The sequence below is a fragment of the Lepisma saccharinum genome, chromosome 10 (genome assembly GCF_977018435.1).
Source record: "Lepisma saccharinum chromosome 10, izLepSacc3.1, whole genome shotgun sequence".
Classification (NCBI taxonomy): domain Eukaryota; kingdom Metazoa; phylum Arthropoda; class Insecta; order Zygentoma; family Lepismatidae; genus Lepisma; species Lepisma saccharinum.
The window spans coordinates 89,771,160-89,794,051 of NC_139238.1; the positions used below are offsets into that span (position 1 = coordinate 89,771,160).

Below are 22,892 nucleotides of genomic sequence, written 5' to 3' on the forward strand. Positions count from 1 at the left end.
ACTTGGAAGAAATATTTTCATTGTTTCGTTCTGTTTTTCCCAATATGGTATTTTTGGTTGTTCCGTCTCCGACGTCTTGCTTTGCAAAATTTGGGTCACCGGCGGATGCGAACCCGCGACACGGCGGCGAAGGGGGGGAGGTGGAATGTAAGATCACTTTCTTGCATTTGAAACCATCACATGCTCAACTCTCTGGCGTTGGGTTGGCTTATCGCGCTTCATGACAGGCTGCTTTTCCCAAACATATTCCCCTTATTTATTTCATTTTCCTCATCTTTTCTCCTGATTTTGCTCTTCTTTCCCTTCTTATCGTTGTTGCGGAAAGCAAATCCTAAGCACGTATCTAGAAAAAAAACATACACCCCATTGATCATACATTTAGAAACAGAAAGATTTGTGGAAAAAAATACATACGAGGGGATGCTGAAAAGTTCGTAGCCCGACCAAGTTTCCAAACTATTTAGAGGATCGTCACATTATGTCTTGAAAGTACATATCCTTGTATGCACATATACCAAAAGGCATTGCATAATTGACAAGCTTTCTTCTTGTTTTAGGTTTATTAAGTGACCATGTCTGCTCTCCATGACAATGCTCCTGCCCATCGAACAGCACCAACACAGAAGAAATTGCAAGACCTGGGCTTTCAGTGTCTTGATCATCCACCCTATTCCCCGATCTGGCTCCTTCGGACTACTTTCCGTTTCCTCAGCCATTTTGCCTCAGATCAGGAGGTGATTACTGCCACAGAGCGTTGGTGCGTAGAGCAAATTTCAGATTTTTTTAAAAGTAGTTTGCAAATGTTGGAGCACCGGGCCAGAAAGTGTATTGAGCTTCAAGGGTAGTATGTTGAGTAACTATGAAGTTTCATCGTTCCAAATGCATTCCTTCTACGTCGGGCTACGAACTTTTCAGCATCCCCTCGTATGTACCTAGGTACATGTATACATGGCAATATGGCCCTCTTCTAATAAGATTGTTCATTATCATTATCTTCACAACACTGCACTACATGCACGGCCTATGGGTGAGTCACTGTTCCGTATCCTTCACTTGAACTGACCCCTTGCAGCATTTTTCTGCGCTTCCTCCCAACTGCATGTAAATAGTTTTGATGTTTGCATCCATTATATCACCCCTCCTCTCCTAGATACAGGCTGGATTGTCTGCTCAATGCTGTCCCTTGCACTGTCCCCCATTTGCATTGTCTGAGGGGCGCCGACCAAACACACTCATGTAGGATGTGAGCCCTCGTCTCTTCTTCGCCGCATAACGTGCAGATGGCACGACCGTCCGGCCCCTTGAGTTTGTGTTGCCTCCACCCCCTAGCAGGAACCAGGCGAATCCACTTCTTTTCTGGTACGTACACGTATCAATGTATCGTTTTCTCCCCCATTCCACCCACACCCCTGGCGATTGTGCAGCGGCGAGCGTTCAATAACAATAATTATTAATATTGTTATTGTCCGTGTTGTTTTTCTGACGCTACGCAACGGTACACCGTACCGGCACATTTTTTGATTGATTGGCTTGATTTCACTTCGCTTTTTCTGCCCCTTTTGGCAAATTTGCGAAGATGGGGATGAGTGATGACATGATGAAATTGATGAGTGGACACTCACAAACAATCATGCCGAGGCCGGGATTCGAACCCGGGACCCCTGGGGTCGTAGCGCCATGTACTTACCACTCCGCCGCAAGGGCCGGCCCGGCATCTTTTTGAATACTCTTCTCCGATCTGGTATATGGCATGCACCTCAAATTCAGATAGACTTAATTCCGTCCTAAATTTCTTCCTGGCCATTGTTCGACACCGAATTCCGTCCACAAAACACTTGCAAAAGTCCATCCTCCTGCAAATGTTAAATATCCAAACTCCACAAGAGAGACATAGACAGGTTGAACATATATTTCTACATAAAATAGTGAATGGCAACATCAGAAGTGACCGCCTTCTTCAGGAAATTCACTTTCGTGTGCCTGCACGCTCAACAAGAAGCACTCAACTTTTTGCCTCTCAGAAGCCGAGATTGTGCCTCATCCAGCGCTCTCTGTTCCATAGACTGCCCAGTGAATATAATAATCTAGGAAGCCAAATAGACATTTTTGAAAATCTGGACAGTTTTAGAAGAAAGTTAGCAAAAAATATGTAAGTCTCTTAACCACATGTAATTTTTTTTATGTTATTATTTTTGATGTATTATGTTATTATTTTTTTGTCCTTATGTTCTATAAAAACGTTCCAATGTAAAATGGCTAACGCTGTATTTGGAATCTTCTATGAAATAAATAAAATAAATAAATAAATAAAAAGTAATGATATTTTATTGTAACGAAAGAAATGTGTGTGTAACTACATAGACGTACAATCATATGTAGCACAATATTTTGAGTAATTCATATAATGAACAGCATATTATTTTTATTATTGCAGGGGCCTCCCCGATGGCGCAGTGGTAGCGTCATCGCCTTGTAATCAACGGGTCCCGGGTTCGATACCCGGTGGAGGCACATGGCACAGTGGTTCGGATCCCACTTTAAACTGTAGGTCCAGTCCCTTTCTATGCATAAAGTGAACTTAAAACAACAATTCAATCAATCGATCAATTATTATTGTAGCATAGTGCCAAGGTGTAAACGTTTTTACATATATTTTAGAAATAAGTATACCGTTTGAATTTTATATTATTTTTTTAAAAAAAGGTGAAGCAGCGTGAGAACATTTGATGATTTGAAGGAGATAGAGTTCAATGAATGAGTATAATAATAACGACATGCATTACAGATTTATTTGTGTGTGCACATTCGGACGTGGAAATAGGAGGATACCTCTACTGGAAATTGCATGAAGACTAATTCTTCAATTTGATTTGATTCTTTTGTTATTTAGCGTCGCTTTTCTGCTTCCACTTTTGGCTAATCGCATCGAGTGATGACATCATGAAATCAATGAAGGGACACTCACAAATAACACCCAGAACGGGATTCGAACCGGAGACCCTTGGCGTCGCAGCGCGCTATGCTAACTCTTCCACGGAGTTCGGCACTAATTCCATGATTTTCCTCAGTTTTCAATTTGGTACTGTGTGTAGTACTGTTACGTTGTTCCATTGAATTTTATGTGTGTGGTTGAGTGGAATATGTTGATAAATCATGCATAAAAATAACGAAAATAAGAGATTGAGCTGAAATTGATGAATGAACAGGCACAAAGCAACATTCATGACTAGGGCTAGGATTTTGGTGCAAATGCATCTTCTTTTTGGTAAGGTAGAAACGTTGCATAAGTAGATAGGAATGTGTCTTACACGTAAGTGAATAAATTGGGATGCCTTTGTTAGAGCATTTTTTTGCGTTTTTTTTACCCTTTTTGAAGTAAATGTCACTTTTTAAACCATTTAAGTCATTTTTCGGCCTTTTAAAAGTCATCTTATGCATTTTTCTACATTTTGGTGAAAGAAGGGGCATTGCAAATGTAACCCTTTGAAGGAGTGAGGTCCACATTCTCGTCTCATTGCAATTCTGATCGATTGCGTTTGAAGAAACAAATAAATTCTGTGCAGTATTGTTGACACAAGCTGTTGTCTAACAATTCAGCTCAAACAATATGATTTCCCTCTGTATCAGTAAATACATTGTCGCCGACCGGATTATTGTTCAAAATTCCTCTTTAGTTGCACTCCATGGAATTGAAAGTGACTTAACAGCAAGCGATATTGTTCATTTCAAGTATTCTCCCCTTGTGTCGGTGGAAGTCTGAGAGAAATTTTTCCATGTACAAGGAATTCTTGTCCGACATCCGACAATCATTCCCTTTTGAAAATTTGCATATGATTTTCGTTGTGTAGTGCAACTCAGTACTTAAAACTGTAAAAGATGACAAAAAGTGAACTTTCTTACTTGTAGTACCATACGCAATGAACATGTGATAGATACTGTAACGTTAATTTGTAATTTGAATTTCTCTTGGTAGTAAATTTGTTTTACAAATCTTTCAGAATTTTTAGGTCATTTTTCGAAGTTTATAGGGCATTTTCTTGCATGTATTAGGTCACAAATGCATTTATTAAAGGTCAGTTTTTGGCCATTTTAAGGTCATCAAAATCCTAGCCCTATTCATGACCATGCCAGGACTTCTGAGTTCATTCATGACCGTTTATTTTATCAAGTCTTTACTGTCGCACCTTACTTCTTACAAAATTTGTTCGATTTCCATCTTATCGGTTTGTGTTATGTGTTTTCGTATCTCCCTTTCACTGACAGCGACCTTTGGCGACGGATTACGACGAAACTGCATAATACTTTAGGCGAGAAGCACAGCCTCGACCTTGCCCCACACGAGGAGAGCAAAGTCCTTTCACGTGACAACAAACAAACAAACGAAACAGGAAGGAAAGAGGATCGAGAGAGAGAGAGAGAGGATTGCACTCGCGCGGCCTCCGCCAAGGACGTGGTGTCGCTGGCAGCGCCGCCAAGCGGATGCTGGCGGAAACAGACAGGGAGAAAGTTGGTGTGTAGCCAGGCGCGTTAATTCAGGTTCCGTAAACAAGAAGCGATTATCCTGGGCAGCACGGTACACAAATTCTTATTTGTTAATTGCTGCCAGTGTATCTAGCACAAGTCGTTGCAATAATCATTATTTTTACTGTTTATTATTTGAATAAATGAATGAAGGAAAAGTGATAGTTTTGTTGTCCAAATGTCAACCTCTCCCCCACGTAGCATACCCCCTGGACTGCAGGCTAAGGCCCACATTAGACGAAAGCATTAATCTTAACATATATGCCATTACCAAAATGTTACCGTGTAAGGTGAAATATTTCATGGCATTTCAGTTGCCATTGCATTTCTCAAGGATAGGATCGCTGCTATTTCTGTAGCATTTTTCGTAGCATAACTAATCAGAAGCGAGCTCCAGGTCACGTGTCCAGATGTAATGGCAGCCGAGTGAACAATGCATCACTTCACATTTTTTAAAGCCGATAACTATTCAACCGAGAGGAATAAGGTTTCCTATAAAAAGGTTTCAGGTACAGATCAATGGCGCTGCTTAAATACATACTTTGTAACGCATACAGTACTCGCATTGAAGAATATTTTAGTTGCAGTCACCGTGCAGTCACCATAGATGTTGCAGAGTCCAATTGCTTTCGGAACATCTCCAGCGGACTGCTCGAATCTGTCTAGCGGACCTAGTGGGCGTGTAGAACCTGAGCAAGAGGCTTGGCGGTAGGTTCTGGGTTGAGATGACGTCAGCGGCTTGCTTGGTTAATTGGCTGCTTCGAGAGTTGTGACTCGTTCCGATGCTTCAAATGCATAACAGCCAAAGATGTTGCGGAAATAATCTCCCTCTAACGCCACGTTAATTTTGTGCTGTATATATTATACATTGTAATCGCAAAAGCTAACCAAAATGTTACATGAAATGCCTCCGTGTAAAGTAAAATCTGCGATAAGATTTTTGGAAGCATTTACATAGCATTTATGCTAGCAAGAATGTTAAAGGAAATGTTTTCGTCTAAAGCGAGGCTCTGGCATTTGAACTCACAGTCAGTACGTATTAACCTCTGGGGCTTGTGTCCTGTGTGTGGGTTTCTGTTTGTCCTTTTAGCACATCAATCAGTTAATCAAAACGAAATAAGACAAGACCAAGAACGAGATAGATAGATTGATTGGCTTGTTTTATTTTACTTCGCATTTTTGCCACTTTAGACTTATCGCGAAGATGAGAATGAGTGATGATATGATGAAATTGAAGAAGTGACATAGAAAGAACACCCGTGCCGGGATTCGAACCCTGGACCCCGAGAACGTGATATCCAGTGCCGGTGAAAGGGTTCCAAAAAACGATGTAGCCGGATTGCGCACACTTTTTCTGTTTTATCAGTGGTATCTGATAAGCCGTTGACAAGCTGTCACAATGTACAGGATTGCGCACAAAGAAATGAGGCGATGTTGTCAGATGTAAAATGTTCTGAAGCCGTTCTCACTTCTGTTGTGTTTGTTTGTTTGTGTGTGTGTGTGTGTGTGTTGACTTACACGTGTTTTTGCAGTCATTAACCTAACCTAACTTTTGAGTTTGAGTAAATTGGTATGTTTACTATTTTATTTCTAATTTCTCTCTCTCTTCTTGTCTAAAGAAAAAGCTATCAAAGTGGCAACGTTCGAACAAAACCTGTGCGCAAAACAGGTCAGTGAGATTTGTGCGCAACGCTGGATCTAAAGTGTGCACAATTCGGTTGCGGCGCCATAAAACTAGGGGGGGCAAAGATAGTTTATTTTTAATTGGTAGATACGGTTTAGCATAGTGCGGGGCCAAAGTGGCAAAAACTGGGGGGACTACTTCCCACGCCCCTCCTAATCGCCGCCACTGGTGACAGACTTATGTCAAATCGAGACAAGACGAGATCTAATGTCCTAAATTCTGGATGCCTGTCTAAGTGTGTTTAAATCCATTCGATGCTGAGAAGAGCTAATCGGGACTCGAACTTCAGTTCAAAGTTGGATGAAGCCGCTGTGAAATGTGCCTGTGCCGGGAATCGAACCTCTGGACCACTTGATTACAAGGCGGTATCGTTACCACTACGCGGCCGACGAGGCTTTCGATACCGTTCGAGACTTTGTTGTACTAAAATGTATGATATTTGCCAACCGCCGAGCTACGTGGCTGAGTGGTTAGCACAGTGTGCTTACACGAGTGATTGTGTTCATCTGTCCCGAACAATATAGCAGAGAATTAAGCTAAATTGGCATGAAAGGAAGAGGAAGAGAATTACTGGAGAAACTTCCGCTTAGGGGCTTTACTTTAAAAAAAAATAATAAAAAATATATATATATAAGTCCGTTGGGATTCTCATTGTCACGCGGATCACCCGGGTTTCGATTCCTGCGGTGAGTTCTATCAGGTGGGAATTTTTCCAGCTATGGCTCTGCATGACGTCATGGATTGGGCTCCGGCTACGGGACGTGCGCAGGTTCCAGTCTCCTGGAAAGAGTAACAACTTTTCTCCGGAAGTTTCGGCCTGCGTATGGGACCGGTGGCCACCCACCATTGTGAGAAAATTGGGGAGCTACGAATGAGTAGCGTAACCCGGTCATGGAAATCTACAACAACGACTGGGCGTTCGTCGTGCTGGCCACACGTTACTCGTAACTGGTTGCATGATCTCCCAACCTCTGGTGAGAGTGAGACCGGCGTAGGTGGGCATGTTGTTAAGCCACAGGTTATTATTAAATGCGTACCTAAGACATTAAAGGTAGTAGGAGCGTGGAACTGATCACACCATCTCCACAAAAACTGGGAGGGGCTGGGTTGCGTTATTTCTTCTTATTTCATATTTCGCGTACGTACAGTAAAGCACATATTTCTCACAGAATTTAACATAACATTTAATTTGCTTTCATTAAATTTAAAAACGCCAGATTTTTTGCCACTAAAATTACAAAAAATAACGCCGACATGCATTACAAAATAACATACATTTTGAACGAAAATTAAGCCAAAATATTGCACCACGCATGCGTTCAGTGAAAAGACTTCCGATTTCGAACACTTCTATGTATCCAATATTTACAAGACGTCTTGGCAGAGAACTGTGTAAGCTTATTGCACAACGTTGCTACATCTTTTCCGGTCGAAACGCTCAGCAGTTTCTTGGCAATCACGTGACTCACTAGCCGTCGGGTTCTCGTCCACACTTTCTACTGTGCAATCTTTTTTCCTGCAGTTAGTCCATGGATTTTCCAGACACTTTGAAGTAACAAAAAGAGCTCTGTATGCAGCGTTCAGGCAAAAGGGAAATATCAGAATCAGGATGCTGCAAGATGTTCTGAACCATCCCTAAATCAGAATGAGTGATCAGTTAGGTCCAGCGTGCGTTGGGGAGGGGGGGGGGGACGGGGAGATTCCCTCCACCAACAACCTGTCCTAAAAAATCCCCACCAAAAATTTCGCTACTTTTACTAAGGAATATCGAAAACGCATACAAAGAGCGAACCGCGCGCTACGACGTCAGGGGTCACGGGTTCGATCCTGGCTTGGGCATGGGTGTTCTTCGCGAGTGTCTCTTCATCAATTTCATCATATCATTACTCATCCTCATCTTCGTAATTAGCCAAAAGTGGCAGAAAAGTGAAGTAAAATATAACAAAACAATCATTCAAAAAGTGAAGGATAAGTTCTGTCTGGTGTGTTGGAGGGTGTTGCACCCTTTCTTTCTCTCTCTCTTGATTTCGGTTATTTTATGAAAAACTAAATATGCTGATCAAGGCAGTAATTTATTTTATTAAAAACATAAACTAAACGTAACGTTTCAACCTTCTAGCAAGGTCTTCTTCAGACTCTGTATCAAGTACAAATGTAACAAGATACAAAAACAGGGCATATATATGTATCTTGTTACATTTGTACTTGATACAGAGTTTGAAGAAGACCTTGCTAGAAGGTTGAAACGTTACGTTTAGTTTATGTTTTCAATAAAATAAATTACTGCCTTAGTCAGAATATTTAGTTTTTCATATCATGGAAACAAGGCTTAATGGTGTTATAATTGGTTTATTTTATTTCACTTTAATGCCGATTTTGGCTGATCGCGACGATGAGGATGAGTGAAGATATGATTAAATTGATGAAGAAACGCTCAGGCCGGGATGAGAACCCAAGTCCACTGCAGGCCCACATGGGGGGGGGGTGCTCACGGGTTATCAGGAGGGCTTTGTAGACCAAGACTATTTTCGAATAACAGTATTAAATGAAGGTAAATTATGGTGGGGGAGTCATCAACTTAATGTAAAACATAAAGTTTAGAAATATCATGCAAATACTACAGTTTTTTTCTATATCTTCTAAAACATCTCTTGAAGTGTGAATTGACTTCTACTGACATCATCCCTTACTACATACTCCATGCTACTTTTGATGATACAGATATTTATATCATACAAGAAAAAATACACAATATTCAATTATAGTGCCTACAGTACATTCCACCCCTGCCCGAAGCAATAAAACTCCCCTTCGTTCATAAAAATTGGGAGCTGTCGAGCTTTGTCGCAGATGTGGAAGAGGCAGATAAGGTACAGATAAAGAAGTTCCCTTAAAATAGAACTTTCTGAAGTCTCGAGAATCTTCTACCTAGACTTCGGCTCATGAACAAGATGAATGAATGTAATAGCTGCTGTCTGCATTTTCACTGCAAACAAATGGTACAAAAAATAGTTTTACCTAATGACCTAATGTGAAGGGGACTGACGGCAGTGGCAGGAGGGCCCTGCCTGGCTACGGACCTGGTCCACTGACAAGAAATATTCATTAATTTATAATTCTCATACAGTTCAATATAGAAGCACATTCAAGTGTCGAACTCACTTACACGTTGTGCACCCTAGACTACAAACCTGTAGACTAAATAGGCTCTGGCGTCTAGATCCACAGGGATCTGAGCTGTATCCTGTCTATATGTATTTCTGATCGTCCTTTCATCAATATCATATCACCATATATCCTCATCCTCGGGAGCTATTATGCAAAACGTTTGCTGCTAAGAAGTGGATGTATGGTGTATGGCAAGATTCAAAAGAGGGAACGGGGCCTCCCCGATAGCACAGAGGTAGCGTCGTCACCTTGTAATCAAGGGGTCCCGGTTTAGATTGCCGGTGGAGGCACATATTGGTTCGGATCCCACTTTAAACTGTAGGTCCAGTCCCGATTTGCCTTACTGTGCATTAAAACACCAAATCAATCCAATCAAAAGAGGGAACGTTTCTGGACGTTTACTGAAAATTGGAGCCAATTCCAAATAATAACATGCGTGCGTGTAGGGAAGATTGTATTAAAAAGTTACGTTTAGACCATATGTACCCAATATGAATTAGTCATATATTTTGTTCATTCACATCAAAATATGAATCAAAAATTGAAAAGAAAGTACAGCTATGTTGTTTTATAGGTAGATAAGTGTATTTGATGCACTTACATTTTATTTACATAATGACATATGAGATTAAAATGTCAGTATAAATGACATACTAACGCTATTTGTTGAATTAACCATGTAGGGCTAACTACTTGGAAACAGCAAATAGGCTATATTGGGTAGGCTAAGGCCATATTGGGTTGAGGTGCCTTACATAAAAATTAACTGAGATGCAAAAAAATTAATGGAAAGTAATTGTATAATTAAGTAAGTTAAATTTTGTTAAAGACTGAACATAGCCTCCTCGATGGCATAGTGGTAGCGTCGTCGCCTTGTAATCAAGGGGTCCCAGGTTCGGTACCCGGTGGAAGCACATAGTGGTTCGGATCCCACTTTAAACTGTAGGTCCAGTCGCGATTAGCCTTACTGTGCATAAAGTGGACTTAAAATACCAACTCAATCAACCAAAGACTGGACACAACCGAACCAGAATTTAGAAAATTTGCACAGTTCTCCGGAACCAGACAAATCTAGAAAAACAGCTTTAGATTTAGGAGGACAAGCAGAAACCATATACGCAGCCCTGCTTGTATTATTCACGACATTTTGGTAGTCGTGACTTGGGAGGCAGACATCGGGAAGCAGCATTGTGCTTATCAGCGGAGCGATCTGGGAGATAACACCCAGAGCCACCACGCGGCTGAGAAAGGTACTACCGCGAGGATGGCGCTAACAGTCAGCCCCTGTTATTTACCATAACGGTACGGTGCTTGGGGACAAAAGGATGCGCGCGCGTGGAAAGTAGGCCATGGACTACTTTTCGCGGCGCGGTTTATGGACCGTGTGTGAACAGCCAGCGAGGCGATTAGCGAGATACCGACTCCCCCCTCCCACGGAAATATGTGGGAGAAGTTGTTCCTTTTTTACGACACACGTGGAAATTGTGTACGAACGCACGTGAAGGTTCCGTCTCGTTTAGAATTTTAATATCTCGCTCGTCTTCTTCTTCTACTACAGCCACTACGGAGATTTGCATCTGCAATTCAAATGCTGGGGAGAATCTTTCACAACAGGGCTTCCTTAGACCTGCTTTACGGAAGCATTTCCTTTAACATTTTTGCTAGCATAAATGCTATGTATATGCTTCCAAAAATCTAGATAGTACTTTACACCAAGGGAGCCGGCAGGATTTTTTCTAATGGGGCAGGATCATAGAAACTTTTATTATTATTATATTATTATTATCATTACTACTACTACTTCTCTTCTTATTATGTTTTTTTAAAAAAATTTAAATGAAAAGTTTGTATTAGCAACTTCAATGAGACTGTTTACGAAAGGAATGGATGGTTTAGAGAATTAAGCTTAACTAACTAACTAACTCGTCTAGCCTTCTTAAACCCGAAGGTTTACGGCTGTAGCAACACAAGCCTTCCATCTGTCCCTATCCTGGGCAAGATCAATCCAATCTTTTCAATCCTTACCAACTTCTTTTAGGTCCATCTCAACGTTATCCCTCCCTCCATCGTCGTCTTGGCCTTCCTACAGGTCTCTTACCATCAGGTTTCCCAACAAGAATCCTGTAAACTCTTCTTTCCTCTCCCATTCGTGCCACATGGCCTGCCCACATAAGTCTTATATACGTATTTATAATGAATTTTCTCCATCAATTTAAAATAAAATTTTTATTAGATAATTATTTGGGAGAGGGGGCAAAAGTACTCTGCCCCTTAGAGGCAAGTACACTGTCTTCCCTTGACCTTCTTGGGGGAGGGGGGAAATTACCATGCCCCTCTTCATAGCCGACACCTATGTCAGTAGTCCTAGTACCAATCTGTAGAATATATCCGGAGAGTACAACGCTCGTATAGACAAGCAACCTAGAAACTTCAACAGTTGGTTGGAAACACTGTGTCACTTTCACACCACATCTACAGAAGAAATTTCTATATCCTATACTATTAAAATCTTAAGTATTAAACACTTATTTCTATCCTCATATCTCTCTCTCTCTCTCTCTCTCCTTGCTTCCTTTATCTTTCTTTCTCCTAATTTCTTTCTCTCCCTATTGCTTTTTATTTCTGTCTCTTATACTTCTTGTTTCTCACTTTCTTTCTTTTATCTCTCATTCCCTTTTTCTCAGTATCTTTATCTTTCTCTCTTTTCTTCTTCAGTTTCCCTACTTCTATCTTTCATGTTATCATACGTCGGGCCGACCCCCCGACTATTCCAATACTGGTTGAAGATCTCCACGCTTCGAGGTGACGAAGGAAAGTGTGGGAGGGAGACCGGCAGTCGGTAGGTAAGCCAAGGCCCTTCATGGGCTGTCGCGCTAAGGATTATTTATATTATTATTATGTCTCTTTCCTCTCTTCATTGCTTTCTCTCTCTTTGCTGTTGTGTGTGCGTGTGATTCTTGCACATCTATATAGTTCCGGAAATTTCTCATAATACATGAGTGGACAGATAGCCTCCTTCACGGTGCTCTAAACCTTACTTGGTGGCGGAATATCTACAGGGTGTCCACAATTAAAGTTCCGCCACTCAGAGCCCTCTGGAGCCATTCAAAGCAACGGATTGAGCTGAAACTTGGTATAGAGGCTTCCATAGGGAAAGCGAATGCTTACGGGGAAAAAATTCAAATTTTCACCACCAGGTGCAAATGTGGCGTTTACACGAACCTAGTCTTCTTCCTTCGTCGTTCGTCCATAGACTAGGACCAGTGGCGGCTCGTGGTCTGGCTATATTGGTGTGCACTTTAGTCTCGCGTCCAGAAGGGTTATAACACCCCTGTCAATTACTCGCACTCGTTTTTGAGCACACATTGATGCTTAATGTATTGGCAACCCAAGTTTTGATCAACTTTCACCGAAAATGACGCTATGATTGAGTTATATTTCATGATTTTTTTTTTAAATCGAATTTTTTACAAATTTCAAATATTTCGGAAATTATCCAGCCAATCACGAGCAGAGCGATGTTATTGTGCAATATCTAATTCAGTATTCGTTATCTGACAAAATCACTCAATACATAGAAATACTATTGTCGATTTGGAAAATATTTCATAAACACTTCCTCCTCCGCTCCGCTGATATTAATGAACAAGGAGAAATAATAACATTGGCGTACACCAAAGAAGCCGATCCAACTACCACATGGAGGAAATCAATTGTGAATATTTCTAATGACAGATTAATCGAACCAAGCAAATGAAGCGAAATCAAGAGAATAATAAATCTTAAAGAAAATTACAGTACTCACTCAGTTCACACTGCCTTGCTTCGTACTTCAGAATTTTTCCTTCCCTTCCGCCGTATCTATATATTGCTGCAATTGCTACAGGCTGTGTATCTAACTTCACTCCAAAAATTCAACAACGTTAAATATTAAGTCTCTGCTTTCGATATGTACAGTTTCCCTATTCATCATGAAATTAAACAGTTTGCACTGAAACAGGTACGAGCTTTAGACAGCGCTAAACAATTTCGCAACTCAGTAACAGAAACACACAATGCAAAACAGCTGGCTGATTGTTGTACCCTCCCTCTGCGTGGGTTGATAATTCGGCTACTGCGCCACAGAGACCGTTTATTTTAGCCAAGATGCATTAAGCAAAGGCAATATCAGGCATGTTTAAAACACCCGTCTCGATTTCAGTTGCCCTCCTCACCTTCCCCCTTTTCTTCCCCTGTCGTGCTCGGAACAGAATCGGAGGGATAATATATCATCAAAATTTCCCTTTTCTAAAAAAAAAAATCCCTCAATTTGCAATGATGTATGGGTTGGCTCGTCAAAGTCACACGATCTCTAATGGAATGAGTTTGCAACACTACCTTTGCTCGCACACCGATCGCTGCGTTCACAGCTTTCGTAAATGATGCAACCTCCCCTCACACGGCGCTCAAGTGAAAAGACCCAATCAGCGTCCTCTACGCGACTGCTTCAACAGCGTCATGGGGAGCGAGACTAACATTGCGTTCAAAGCCCCAAGCACGGCTCGGTCGACGCAGGTTGATTCATGGCCGAGTGCACCAACGCCGATTATTTCGAAGTTCAGATGAGCGGGATCAATTTTGATCCACTCTAAATGAACTTGGTTTAAAGATTTGCATTGCACCAACGAAAAACGACGTTCAAGAGATTCCGTTCAAATGATCCGAGATTAATTTGTAAGGCTATACCTGATTGGTTGGCTAAAACAAATGACAATCAAGAACCCCACCGAATAGTGTGATGTGTTAAAGTATCAACGTGTAGGAGAAGAAAGTAATTCGGGCCGCAAACATATCTGAATTTGAGAAATGTACTGATCAACCTTGTCGACGAGTACAAGGATGTAGTAGGGTGTAAAGAAATAATAATCTTAAAAAAGAACTGACGGCATAAGACAAAAGAATAAGGAGAAAGCATGGAACCTTCTTCTACGGGACTTCAATGCCTTACGAAATGCATTCGCGAGAGAACAGCGTACGCTGAAACTCGCCCGCTCAATAAAGATATTTTATTATTATTATTACTGTATTGTGGTAAGTATTTGAATTTTTCATTTCTTAATTCTTATATATTTATATTGTCATGTCGTGTAGCAACACCATGTAGCAATATCGTAACATTGCTCTGTTCTAATTTACCTTGCACTTGCACATGTTTTGTGTTCTGGGATAGAAAGTACAGTATTTAGAAACATTTCGACTTTGCACCACAGAACCACAAATTATTATTATTATTTTGGCAGTTTTTAGTTTACTTTACACAACTCTCGAATTATCAGCATTGTACATCCAACATCTCTAGCGTTTGCACGCCCTCGATATCACTTTCCACTCCTTTTATATTCAAAAACAACTGCCTGCAGTCGAAGCGTCAGTATCGTGAACCAGGATCGGCCATCAAAACGGTGGCGAATGGCCGTTCAGAAGATAAACTCGTTTTGATGTTCCTAGATCGCGATCAAGTGTTGAACCGTCTTCGTGCAATGGAATTTTACAGTGATCCTTTCCCGATCCGAGTTTAAAATTTGATCTTCGTTCGTGCACACGGCCATCACTGATCGCACGCTTCTCCAACATCTCTCTTGGTGAAGCGGCGTGGGAGCACTTGATGTTTCGAAGGAGATACAGTTCAATAAATAAGTATAATAATAATGTTTTGCATTACAGATTTATTTGGGTGTGCACGTGCGAATGTGCGAATAGGCAGAAGCCGCTACTGACTAGAACCACACGTCCTTGCTAAGACCAGATGTAATGGTGAGATAGTAATCATGTTAATCTCAGCAGGCGTCACTGATGCACACGTGCGCACACACGCACGGGATAAAAATTCAAATTTCGAGGGTTCGCAGCGTCGAAATAAGGCGCGAAACAGACATATTAAGAAAAGTTGTTTCTGCACCCTGTAAAGGTTTGTGCGGTGACACTCTGTATATACTTTCGAGACTGGAACGAGAACGAAACGGGTGTTTATACAGGGTGGGTCAAAAGTCAGGTTGCATAGGGAATTATAGTTTATGTTCAATGTGTGCACCTTGAAACAACTTTTCTTAATATGTCTGTTTCGCGCCTTGTTTCGACGATGCGAACACTCGAAATTTGTGCACGCGACGTTTCAAGTTCTCCAGAACTTTTGCATAATCATGTTTGCACATTACACAATGCGTTCCTTCAGATGCTGGATGTTCCGAATCTTAACTGAGAAGACGAGCGCCTTTAAATGACCCCAAAGAACAAAATTCATTGGTCTGGAGACCGTGGTGGCCACTCAGGAAAATTACCTCCACCCTTTTGTCTTTTGTCAGCACCTTTCTTCACTCACGGTCAGAAACATCCTATGTAACCTCACTTTTGACTCACCCTGTGTATTGAGACGAGAAAAACTGTCAACGCCAAGTTCGATATCCGCCATTCATCCCATCGCAACAATTAAAGTAGAAATGTAGAGAAGGTAGAAAAAAATAACGCAACTGTATTTGGATTCACTGAAAGGAGCAGTTCACGGAAGATGACGTCATTCCGGTTCTCTCGCATGAGGTCATCCCAGAAGGCGAGAATTTGCCAAAATCAGTTTCCCCCGTGCGTCCACCGACCTCCAAGCGAGTGAAAGGGAAGGATCTTGCGAAAAGCCAAGAACAGCGACGTCCTTCCGGTCGCCACCACGCAACAGTTGCCACCTCCGATGTGCTCACAGTATGTAACAGCGCCGACGATTATTGAGAAGGATAAGATCATTAGACAACAGCCTTCGCATATTAATATGCAAGTAGGTCTTCGTTGGGTGTTTCAGGGGGAAAATGCTTTGGCTTCTAGACAGGACCTATCTCATGGTTCTCACTGTTGTGTACACCTTATTTGCCGGCGTATAAGTCGCAGTCCTTTTTTTTGTGCACATTTCTGAGAAAAGATCTTTATCACTGAATATTATAATTAATTTACTGAATTTCAGACAGAAAGTAATATGTAGGCCTACTTAGTGGCGTATGCTAAGGCCAAAATCTGGAGTATCTCACTATGATACGTGGTCCTAAGCTATTGAGGAAGGAGGACCTGAACACGTGTGTAAGTGGATAGACACACCCATTTTGCTAATTCTAAGGAAGTCTCGTTGCCATACTAACGGCGGCTAGGTTTCCAACTCGTGAGAAATCAGGTTGCCAACTCCAGAATCACCATCTAATTGAAATGAGTAATTTTATTCACAATTTATGATCTATTTTTAATTTATATTGCACTCTCTAGTTTTCAGGTTTCGCAGCTAGCCTCGAATATACGTGCTTGGGCCTACTTTCAACAAATAACTAATGGACACATTTTAATCTTCTTCGTCAAAACCCAGACATTCCCCTCCAGATCTAAATGAAAAGTCACTTGAAACCTCTTCTCAATCAGAATCTGAGTCATATTGTAACAATCTATCCCCTGTACCATCCAGTGCATTACTAATGCCAAATTTCTTAAATGATTTAACCACTCTCTTAGTTTTCACATCATGCCATGAAGCTTCGACCCATTCACACACTTGCCTAGGCTTCTTCTTTGAAGGTAATAAAAGACTGAGTATCGGCAGTTTTGGGAACAAAATGTGCAAATCGGGACTGGACCTACAGTTTCAAGTGGAAATCAAACCATTAAGCAAGATGTCTCGGGGATCGAACCCAGGATAACTTCATTACAAGACGATAGAATTACCACAAATCGGTGAGGGCCGTCGCGATGAGCCAAAATGTACAAAAACAAGTGACAATACAAATTCAAATATAAACATGTAATTCTTAGAAAAGGTTCTAAGATTTTTGAAAAACAGGCAAAAAAATTCTGAAAAATAATGGGAATGTCCTTCGTCTGCAATTTCAAAAGCAATTCCAACAAAACAGAGAACTCTATCAGAAATGTAAAAGGGAAAATGACGGGCAGTAGCAGCTGGTTCCTTCGCCTGCTCCCAATCCGAGGGAACTGGGTTAACAGAAGAGCACTTCCCCCGCGACATGCACAATACATTCGGCTGAGCCGTGTCTCGATAAACACCGCATAACGTGATGTGGCAGTTTCTTGATAATGGCCGCCAGCATCCGGACGTGTTGCTGATAAGAGGACACGGGTCTCCGTCCCAGAATTAGCCCACATCGCTCCTCGGCGACTTCCTGACCCAATTCACCTTCCTTCCTAGTTCCTGCCCCCCCCCCCCCCCCGGGCGGGATAATTCACTGCTTCACTGCTTACGGTGGCCCTGGGCCTTCGCCCTGTGCCACAACAATATATAATATTATATACATATATATACACATATATATATATTTAAATTTCTCTCCTTTCAAAAATTCTGAAATATTACACCTGTTCAGAATTCTTTCTGCAGCAGTGGCTCCTGACGTTTCACCCAGTTTCATTTTTTAAAATTTGTTACGGGTCTCAAAGTGCGTCAAATATTTATTTAAAGTTGCTTCTCAGTGAAAATAATTTAAAAGTAAAGGTAAAGCTCCCCATGTATGTAACTCCGTGCCATGAAGGTGCATTTAGGGGATGTGCGGGTAGAGCCCCAGACATTTTCGATCTTGGTCATTTTGGAGGTGATGTAAAACAGCAGCCGCCTTTAACCCCCAGGGTTGCTCCCAGGTACCCATTGATTTCAGGCTGGGTGAGCCCCAGAGCCGCTTTATGCGGGGGCAAAGCCGGAAAAATTCTGACCTTTGACCCACCCCGGGATCCAACCCGGATCTCCGCATGGCAGTAATATACTTATAATAATTTTAATTTAAGCATTATTATTATCATCAGGACATTACTCAATATTTGAAGTTCCAAACTCGGATATTTATTTAAAGTAGTTCAACGAAAATAATTTATTACAATAATTATTTTGTTATAGGGTTATTCTCTTCTCGGTCGAGTAAATGCCATTGCATGACAAAGTAACGGTCAGGGTAAAGCTTTACTTTTGTAATCAAAGTAACGGTAACGAGCTATTTGGAAGCATAGTAATGATAGCTGAAACGCGTTATTTTTTGTATTGACTTACATTTAAATAAAGTAATGTTAACTAAGTTAATATTTAAAAAAATACTTTCCGAAGACAGGTTTCAAAATATACATCACAGCACCAAACAAGAAACGAAGAGGAACCAATTTTCCGCGGCCAGGGACGCAACGTGTACCTGCCATAACATTGGTCGGGGTTATGTCACAAATGGCGAATCAGCCTGAGGGAATCCCGGAAGAATTCGTTCCCTTCCATTCTCTGCGCGATATTTGCGAGGAGCAACGGGACATTGTAATGGATGCGACCCGGACTTCCTTAGGGCGTCGCGGGATAATGTTATGGCGGGTTTTCTACCTGGGAAGGTAAAAGGCTTCCTCCTGTCAATCTCGCCGCTGTGACTTACCTGTCAAAACACGGTGTGTTGGCCTCAGGTGGCGGAGGAGATGTCAAGAGAAAATGGCCTCTCCAGATTCCATGGTCTCCTTCCAAACAGAGGTGTTGGAAACAGGTTCTCTTCTTCCCCATTCCAGGAAAACGCCTGTTGAGGAGATAAACGGAAACATTCTTACTTTTTATGATTGGAGGAACTTGGGTACGAGTGGACATGACACGTTCATTAAACCATAGGCGTGCACACGTCGGGGGGGGGGGGGGACGTCCGCAATTTTTTTCAACGGAGGGACAAGCAAGGGCAAGGTATTTTTCCATGGGGTATATTACCCTGATAATAGTGTTGCCTACTCAAAGAACAACACTCGAATTTCAAATTATCGCATTAATGTAAATTACTATTACTGAAATCAAATTATACGTGCGAAATATATACTTTTAGGTTGACATTCGATTTCTAAGGGGAAGGTGTGGCCATCCTTGCTCCCCCTTCTACACTCTGTAAAGAAAAAATAGCGACACTTGCTCGGATATGGTTTTCACAAGATTCATTAACCAACGCCCCCAGTTCTTTTCTATTTTCATTATTATTTTGTTTCAATGCAAGAGGCTCCCCCTGGTGCTACTCTGTTGCATGGAGGCCGATGAGTGCTTCGTGGGATGCGAACTTCCCGCCTGCACAATGCACCTCACAAGCAACAGAGTAGCACTAGAGGGAGCCTCTTGCATTGAAACATCATAAAAAAAAATGAAAATAGAAAAGACCTAGCTAAATGTCATCGTTTAAGCAAAACCACCTCCCGTAGCACCCCTGCTCGTTCTACAGTTTACTAATCCATTCGAGAACGCTCCTTCACAATTACGGCTGGTGGACAAATCCTGATTTTCTTATTGTTTTAATTCACCTTATAATCTTGTGGAAACCATATCCAAGCAAGTGTCGCTATTTTTCTTTACATAGTGTAGATGTCGATGTCCCTACATTATTATACTTTCACCTAGAAATTTAGTGTAGAGGAATCTTATCCCTGTTATTAAACGATATTATACTCTTAAAGAAAATATAATATTTTCAAGCCGATTAAAGTTTAAAGCAACAACGGGGGGAAGGGGTGCAGTGGCGCAAATTCAAGGGGGCAATGGGCATTGCCCCTCCCCAACCTTGTACGGAAATCAATTCTAGGGGGGACAAGGGGGGAAAACATTGAGGTAAGAATCTAAGAGTAGCAGGACAAAGGGATACTCAATATAGAATCAGTTTTCACATCTTTCTTGCATTATTTCTTCCAGACGGCCAAGAGCACCTGCACGGTGGGACAAAGGAAAATTGCCCCCCTCGATATCAAATTTTATACAAATAAAAATACATTTTCTTGCTCGCAGCATCTGCTTTTCTTATAGTCCTGTCAAGTGCAGAGCTGTAGCTAGAGGGCGGCGGGAGTTGGCCCTGGGCGCCGAACGATCTAAATTAAGAAAACTGTAAAAGAGAATGGCATGGCGCCCCATGAAATTTCTTGTGCCATATTGAATCAATATATTTTTCAGTTTACAAAAATTGGATCTAAAAATTTTCTTGCTCCCTTCGCTCGCAATTTTATTGTTTTCTGTAATGCATTGTAAATTACCAGAGAGAGAAGTTATAACTACTAAGTACATCATACTCTTCCTGCTAAATAGTTTTGTCTTAAATGCATGAACACAATTGATTGGAGGAAAAGAAGGGCGGCACATTTCAGAGACAATTTATTATTTTGGTGCCTCTATGTTGCTGCATTATACACACACACACACATTAATGCAATGAAACTAAAACAGTGAGATAATGTGAGGTTTTTCTTTTCCGACTGAACTTTCATCAAGGCTTTTGCCCTCCCCCCCCCAATCAGAGTGTCTGCGCATGCCTATGCTTTAAACCTAACTAACTAACTCTCTAGCGTTTTTAAACCCGAAGGTTTATGGCTGTAGCGACACAAGCCTCCCATCTCTCCTTATCCTGGGCAAGATCAATCCAATCTTTTCCATCCTTACCGATTTCCTTTAGGCCCATCTCAACGTTATCCCTCCATCTTTGTCTTGGCATTCCTACAGGTCTCTTACCATCAGGTTTCCCAACAAGAATCCTGTAAACTCGTTCTTTCCTCTCCCATTCGTGCCACATGGCCTGCCCACCTAAGTCTTCTTGATTTAGTAATTCTAATAATATCTGGACAAGAATACACATTATGCAGTTCTAAATGATCTATTAACCAAAGAACATTATTTAATTGAAAGACAAGAAAATGATCACATGAGAAATCGCAGCATTCACTTGATGCTCCTCAGGGTGTGGGAATACTTAACCTCATTCGTTATTCAAATGAAATCCAAGTCATTTTTTAATAAGAAAGATATTCATATTTTACTTCTCACAAGAAAAATGTCCTGGGTGGGACGCACAGACTACAGTTTTAACAATAAAGTAACTATTCTACTAATACTTGAGCAACATTTTTATTACAATTTCTGTGCATTGAATTACGAAAATAAACACTGTTGATAAAATATAAATTCCATCAGAATATTTTCCAAAATTTGTAGCTATAGGTGATAGATAAAACACGCCCTCTTTACTTAATAAAAACTTTATTTTAATTTCTGTATTTTCAAATGATGAGAAATAATTATTTAACACAAATACAGAAGGTAATTAATTGACCTTTGAATATTCTAGAAGAGTTGAAGAGGAAATGCAACAGTTGATGGAGAAATGAATTGTTCCTTGGTGTCACGAGTGAGACACAATACAAAACTAAATTTTAAAAAATTAAATTAAACAAACAATATGTAAAATGGCTTGTACTATTAGCTAAGTTATGTATAATTCTTGAACTTTGATACAAATGAAAATTTTATATTGTAGCCTCATATAGAATAAAGTTACAGCAGGGATTTAATTTTAAAAATTGAGATCCAGGGGCACTTTGCCAAGAAACGCCTTCCGAGTCTTAGATTTTGACGTATGTGATTCATGATAACGAAATATAGACTATTATAGACAAAATATTTCATTTTGAAAAACCCTTTGTACTGTACCAAAAATTTCAAGTCTAACCAAGATATAAACTGCGTACCGCTGGTTATGAACATGAAAATTGACTTGAACTAAATTTCTCAGTTATAATTCCTGGTTTGAGCCAATACAATTCTGTAGTAGAATGGTTAGCACAGTGCGCTACGATGCTAGTGGTCCCGGGTTCGAATCCCGGTCTCGGCATGGGTATTCTTTGTGAGTGTTTCTTCATCAATTTCATCATATCATCACTCATCCCGATCTTCGCGATTAGCGAATAGAGGCAGAAAAGCGAAGTAAATATTCTGTTTCTTTGTAACAACAATTCCAAAATATTGGACTAGGGGCAATGGTATTGCCCAACTATACTCTGTCTCAGTTATCTCTAGAGCAAGCGAACGAAACCTAGCCCCTGCGCAAGAAGTGACACGAGACGGATGCACCAATGAACATATGAGAGGGAATCGGATTCCCTGGAGGAGGAAAATCGACTGCAGTTACCAGCCATCGCAGCAGCGTGTACTGCTTCGCTCTGCTCCTCGATCCTCCCCTTCTCTGCCGCTATGCGCAGTCTTTCTCCAGAGATAGCGGGGACAGAGTATATCAACTACCGACACCGTGTTAAACAATATGATCACCAAGTCTCGATCAAACATTCCCAACCTATCGATTCCCACTTCAAGCGCTGGTTAGGGGCCAATAGTCGATATGTAACGAGCTATCGATAAGTGGGCAATACTGATTGGATGCACTAGGCGTAGTTCTGCATGGAGAGACCCGCACCGTACGTGAGCGCCGTCCGTGGTCCGCTGGTTCCTCGCAATGCAGCCCTGGTCCATTGACTGCACGAGCGAGCGATTTCCCGGTTCGAGCAACGTCCTTGCGTCACCCGCTCCTTCGCCCTGACTCACTCGCTTTCTCCTCTCGGCAAACGCACCGACAGAGAACAACGCTTTTTGCGATCAGCTGGTCTTCCACGACGTTTGCATTCTGTACCGAACAATTACCGTTCTTTGTTGGTGATGACTAGAGACCGGATGTTAGGCAAAATGCCTATTCGTTCC

At 41.3% G+C, this 22,892-nt stretch overlaps 1 protein-coding gene across 1 annotated transcript in view; it reads right to left on the minus strand.

The window, feature by feature from the left end:
- The window catches only part of ich (zinc finger protein ichor), a 122,362-nt gene extending 103,441 nt beyond the window's left edge, over positions 1–18,921 (minus strand). Inside the window, exon 1 of the mRNA XM_083130094.1 lies at positions 18,793–18,921. The gene's annotated coding sequence lies outside the window, so the exon portion shown is untranslated. The remainder of the gene's footprint in view (positions 1–18,792) is intronic.
- Positions 18,922–22,892: the final 3,971 nt, after the last annotated feature.